Genomic DNA, 6,229 nt, shown 5'->3' on the forward strand with positions numbered 1-6,229 from the left:
ATAAAGATTTTAGACCAAGTTCATGATAATTAAGTTCATCTAATCAAATTATATAATGAACTCCCACTTAGATAGACATCCATCCAGTCATCTAAGTATAACATGATCCGAGTTAACTAGGCCGTGTCCGATCATCACGTGAGACGGACTAGTCAACATCGGTGAACATCTTCATGTTGATCGTATCTTCTATACGACTCATGCTCGACCTTTCGGTCTTCTGTGTTCCAAGGCCATGTCTGTACATGCTAGGCTCGTCAAGTCAACCTAAGTGTTTGCATGTGTAAATCTGTCTTACACCCATTGTATGTGAACGTTGGAATCTATCACACCCGATCATCACGCGGTGCTTCGAAACAACGAACTGTCGCAACGGTGCAGAGTTAGGGGAAACACTTTCTTGAAATTATTATGAGGGATCATCTTATTTACTACCGCCGTTCTAAGTAAACAAGATGTAAAAACATGATAAACATCACATGCAATCAAATAATAATAGTGACATGATATGGCCAATATCACATAGCTCCTTTGATCTCCATCTTGGGGCTCCATGATCATCTTGTCACCGGCATGACACCATGATCTCCATCATCGTGTCTCCATGAAGTTGCTCGCCAACTATTACTTCTACTACTATGGCTAACATGTTTAGCAATAAAATAAAGTAATTTACATGGCGTTTCTCAATGACACGCAGGTCATACAAAAAATAAAGACAACTCCTATGGCTCCTGCCGGTTGTCATACTCATCGACATGCAAGTCGTGATTCCTATTACAAGAACATGATCTCATACATCACATATATATCATTCATCATTCATCACAACTTTGGCCATATCACATCACAAATCACTTGCTGCAAAAACAAGTTAGACGTCCTCTAATTGTTGTTGCAAGTTTTACGTGGCTGCAAAAGGGTTCTAGCAAGAACGTTTTCTTACCTACGTAATAGCCACAACGTGATTTGTCAACTTCTATTTACCCTTCATAAGGACCCTTTTCATCGAATCCTCTCCAACTAAAGTGGGAGAGACAGACACCCGCTAACCACCTTATGCAACTAGTGCATGTCAGTCGGTGGAACCAGTCTCACGTAAGCGTACGTGTAAGGTCGGTCCGGGACGCTTCATCCCACAATACCGCTGAAGCAAGATAAGACTAGTAGTGGCAAGAAAGTTGACAACATCTACGCCCACAACAAATTGTGTTCTACTCGTGCAAGGAGAACTACGCATAGACCTAGCTCATGATGCCACTGTTGGGGAACGTTGCAGAAAACAAAAATTTTCCTACGATTTCACCAAGATCTATCTATGAGTTCATCTAGCAACGATTGATCGGATTGCATCTACATACCTTTGTAGATCACGCGCGGAAGTGTTCAAAGAACGGTGATGAGGAAGTCGTACTCGACGTGATCCAAATCACCGGAGATCCTAGCGCCGAACGGACGGCACCTCCGTGTTCAACACACGTACGGTCAGCGTGACGTCTCCTCCTTCTTGATCCAGCAAGGGGGGAAGGAGAGGTTGATGAAGATCCAGCAGCACGACGGCGTGGTGGTGGATGCAGGGCGTCACCGCAGGAGGGCTTCGCCGTTACACTGCATGAGGGAGAGGTGTACACTACAAGAAACTTGTTAATACATGACGGATTCATACCGTCACCGATGTGCTCAGAACCATCATGGAAGAGCACCCATGACGGATTTGAAATCTGTCATGTATATCGCGTCATAATTTGACAACCATGCACTCCATGACGGGTTTCCAAATCCGTCACGGATCCATGACGGATTTGGACCGTCATAGGTGGGTATTTAACAGACATGCTCATAACGACGTTAGGACGCATTCCACATCATCATCTGACGTGGCAGCTTCCGTGAATCTAAGGTGGCAGCCCATTTGATCATCGGCCCAGTTAAAATTCTAGCCCACTACGTTTGACTATCAACCCAATTAAGATTTCAGCCCAATTAATTCCAATACGGCCCATATCAACCCAATTAAGATTTCAGCCCAATTAATTCCAATACAGCCCAAATAGCAACGTCCATTCAATTCGCCCAGCTAGCACATCCCATTACACATAATACAAATTTTCACATCCAGTTATTTTCCATCAGCAGGACACATAATTTTTCCAAGCCCACAATTTTCTATTAAATTGTTTCATTCAATTACAACAACCATCGCTGGTACAACACTAAAACCACATTGCCAACATTTACAAAAGAAATCCAAAACATCATACATTGCACAGATAATAATCACTACCAAAATACAAATGAACACTTCAAATGCAGCACCATGGGTTGCAAGAGATTTGTCCTTGAGATGGAGGAGGTAGAAGTCGATGATGTCATTCACACTCTCGTACAGGCAGCAAATGATCCTGCACAGCTGTTAAAATACTACACCAATCAGTATCTAGCTAATACAGAATAAGGAAATAAGAAATGATCATTATATGCACAGTACATATTGTGGATGAAAGGAAACTATTGTGCCTCTAAAAGAATGTGCATCACACTTCTCAATTAAACAATTGTCATACGGCCTATTTTTGTATTCTAAAACAAATGAAGAAACTGAGATTACAATTGTCAGAAGGCCTATTTACTCAAACATATATAATTCTAATGCAATATGTATTTTTCCTATTTGATGTTATTATACATAAATGCAAGATCACACTGTACAATATAAGTAGTGTTTTTTTTTCAAATTCACAAACCTTACAGAAGGCACATTCACAAATATGACTACACTTGACTCTCAGCAAAATCAATTCATTAGTATTTACTACTCCTAACAAACATTCATAATTCCAGCATTTAGAGGCAATGTAAATGAAGTAGATTACTAAGAACAGAGGGGCAATACAGATACACTCAATATAGATGTCTATTTAAAGATACCATAAGAACTATAGGAGTAAACACTTTACTATGGCAAATCACAACTCAAGTCTAGCCTAATAATTTCGGTTCTTATACAACTCTGTAATTCTAGCTACAAGCCATCGAGAAGTACAAAAGCCAATAACCTGCAAATCACCACAGTACCATGCCCAAACTCCAAGTAACATGCTAGGACAATTGTTCAGTAGCATGAGCATGAGTATAACCCCACTGAACCTAAATAAACAGAAACAGTTTTAAACATTAGCATACCATGAACAGGAATAATCAACAATAGCATAGAATGTGATCGGATAGCAGCCTATGAGCTAAATCAAGCTAAAATATGCATCCTATTACATTCTTCCTAGCAAACGGCGAGAACAGGATAAACCATGGCCAGATGACCACCACATGCTTAAATCCTAAGCCATGGCACCATGGCCGGCACATACACAGGCACGGCTCGGTGGCCGTGTCACCCAGAGCACGAGAGAGGGAGAGCAGGATGGAAGACCAGGGTCTTACCGGAGCTAGAGACGAAGAAGTGGCCCGTCGCCCTGGTTGCGGTCACCATACCTAGCAGTGTCGGTGTTGTCCATCGATGGGGAAGACGGGCGTGAGATGAGAGCGCTAACCGTGGGCCGGCTGATGTCCGCCTGGAACCAGCCCCCGGCGCGTCATTGGGAGGAGACTGAACCATGAGGAACCACCGCCACCAATCCGACAGCGAGATTGCTGGTTCTGGCAGTGGACGGGACGGCTGGATGGAGTAGAGGTGGTGTGGTGGTCGGAGTCGGAGAGGAGGTAGCAGCCGGTGTTGCTATCCGCGGTGGATCCGGCAGTTAGACGCCAGATCCAGCCGCACACGGAACGCTCGGACGGTGTGGGGCGGCCTGGACGTCGCGCCGGTGGTGCTTGCCACGGTGCGGCCTCCGAGCTCCTCGACTGGGCAGGGAAGTCGAAGATTGGAGAATGAGATGGGAGGAAGGAGGCACGGGAGGAGGGATCTGGGCGGAAGAGAAGCCGGCGGCTGCGGGGGTAGGGGAGAGAAGAGAGAGGTAGGGAATTAGGGATTGTGTGCCATCCGTTGGATCTCAGAAAATCGAACGGTTGAGGAGCACGATCCGCGGGCGGGCTGATATGGCCAATCAGAACGCATGGTTTGCCTCACGCAAGATCGCTCCCTGGCTGAGAGCCGTAATGGGCTTTTGCTATTTTTAGATAATTTATATTAACGAAAATGATGCAAACTACCTGATGATCTGATTTTAATCATATGGCTCGGGAGCAACGTATTATGATGACTAGTTTTTGCAACTGAGTCATTGTTGCAATCTTCCCCACTGCAACAACTTGTGTGTTGCCGGATCTGGATCACGATCCCCTCGAGAGCAATTGCATGCCTTGCTTCTCTCGAGCTCCTTGTCAAGCTGACACCTCCCCTCGCAGCTCTCACCACTAACATCGACGCTCGCCACCGGCAAGCACAAGAAGTCGCCTCCGGTGCTCCTCCCTAGCTCCTCGGCGAGTCAACGCCTCCTTGCACTACTTCAATCGCCGCCGCCGGCAAGCACAAGAAGTCGCCTCCGACGCTCCTCCCTAGCTCCTCGGCGAGTCAACGCCTCCCTGCGCTACTTTAATCACCGCCAACGGCAAGCACGCCGACATGCAGGCCGCCAGTGAGCATGCCGACGTGCAGGCCGCGTTCTACACAATGTGCAGAGAGAGAAGGAGAGAGAGAGACGGAAATGAAGATGAGATAGGAGAATGGTTAGAGGATGAAATTTAGAAAGAAACAGAAACACAAAATGCCAAATTTGACATGGCACATATGACAGTGTATGTTCAGTGTAAAAAATGTTTCAGGGTCAATCGATGAAGCAACCGTCACTTTTGCATTCAAACTCGGCATGCTCCCTCTCGAAATCATGATTCTTCCTCGAAGATCTTCCGGTTTCCAAATAGTGTACGTCGCAAGTTTTGTGAAACGCTCTCAAATTTTTACCATGGTGCCTAGGAATCATGTAATGACACCATGTCAAGTTTCTTGTTTCCGGACTTTGTTTGCATTTTCTAGAATAAAAAAACCAATAAGCTTTGTGTTTGGGCTCGATCCTTGGCACCCTAATGTATGTGATTCCTCTTCTTTTCTTGGATAAGACCTGAACATAGACTTGTTGGACAAAATTAGGATTTGTTTTTAACCCATTTTTACCATTTTTGTATGCACATGTTGTTCAAATTTGAATTGTATTCGTTAAATAACAAGAAATGCACTCAATGACTAAAATATAGCGAACAAACCCCTAAAATGATAAACTTTGACATGGAACATGTGATGGTGTCTCTTGAATGCAAAAAAACTTTCAAGGTCCAACGATGAATCATTGCATTCAAACCCGGCCCATTCCCTCTCGAAACCATGTTTCCCGGGAGATGTCCCGGTTTCCAAGAAGTGTACGTGACAACTTTTGTAAAACCTTCTCAATTTTTTTACCACGGTCTCTAGGGATCATATAATGACCCCATGTCAAGTTTCATGTTTTTCCAACTTTGTTTGCATATTCTGAAACATGTGATGGTGTATATTGAATGTAGAGAAGTTTCAAGACCATTAACAGAATGTAGAGAAGAAATCAAAACAAAGAATAGAAAGAAATCAAAAAGGTATGCCGAGTATTTCGTGTCGGGCACTCGACACACATTTTGTGCATCTAAAAATAAAACGAAGTTATATTTATTATTTTTAAGTTCATTTGCATTCTTGATATTATTTTTTTCATTCAAAACAAGAAATGTACGGAAAATTGCAATTGCGATAAAACTTAACGGAAGTATTAGTGCATTTGAAACAAATGTTCAACATGTTTTTAGAAAACCATTTCACGTGTATTAAAAAAATTGTAAACGTGTTTTTTAGTTCATCATGAATTCAAAAAATAGACAACGTCCCTTTAAAAAAAGTCAATGTGTATTTTTTAAAATGTTCAGTGTGTTTTTAGAAAATGGTGAACGTTTTAGTAAAAATATATTATGATACTATGTACTATTAATCTTACATTTCTGTAGACTAAAACATGTGTAACATTTTTAATACATTTCAAAACATTATTATTATTACACAATAATTTTTAATACTGGTTGAAACATATACAAAAATTGTGTGCTTTTGGCCCAGAATGAAGATACAGAATTTGCAAATAATTTGTAATGCACGTTGAACTGTTTAAGTCCATGTAAATTTTATAAAAAGTTCATGTTTACCTCTGCAAGGTACAAAAGAATGAAAATAGAATAGACATTTGAAATACATAAT

General features: G+C 42.3%; 1 long non-coding RNA gene across 1 annotated transcript; it reads right to left on the reverse strand.

Moving 5' to 3' along the window:
* Positions 1 to 2,097: 2,097 nt before the first annotated feature.
* LOC125540712 (uncharacterized) lies at positions 2,098 to 3,965 on the reverse strand. The gene is made up of 3 exons (XR_007297365.2): positions 3,439 to 3,965; positions 3,057 to 3,147; positions 2,098 to 2,410 (listed from the first exon to the last, which is right to left on the reverse strand). It is a non-coding gene; the product is annotated as an uncharacterized LOC125540712 (long non-coding RNA).
* Positions 3,966 to 6,229: the final 2,264 nt, after the last annotated feature.

Source organism: Triticum urartu, chromosome 1A (assembly GCF_056163025.1).
Source record: "Triticum urartu cultivar PI428250 chromosome 1A, HENAU_Tu73, whole genome shotgun sequence".
NCBI classification, from domain to species: domain Eukaryota; kingdom Viridiplantae; phylum Streptophyta; class Magnoliopsida; order Poales; family Poaceae; genus Triticum; species Triticum urartu.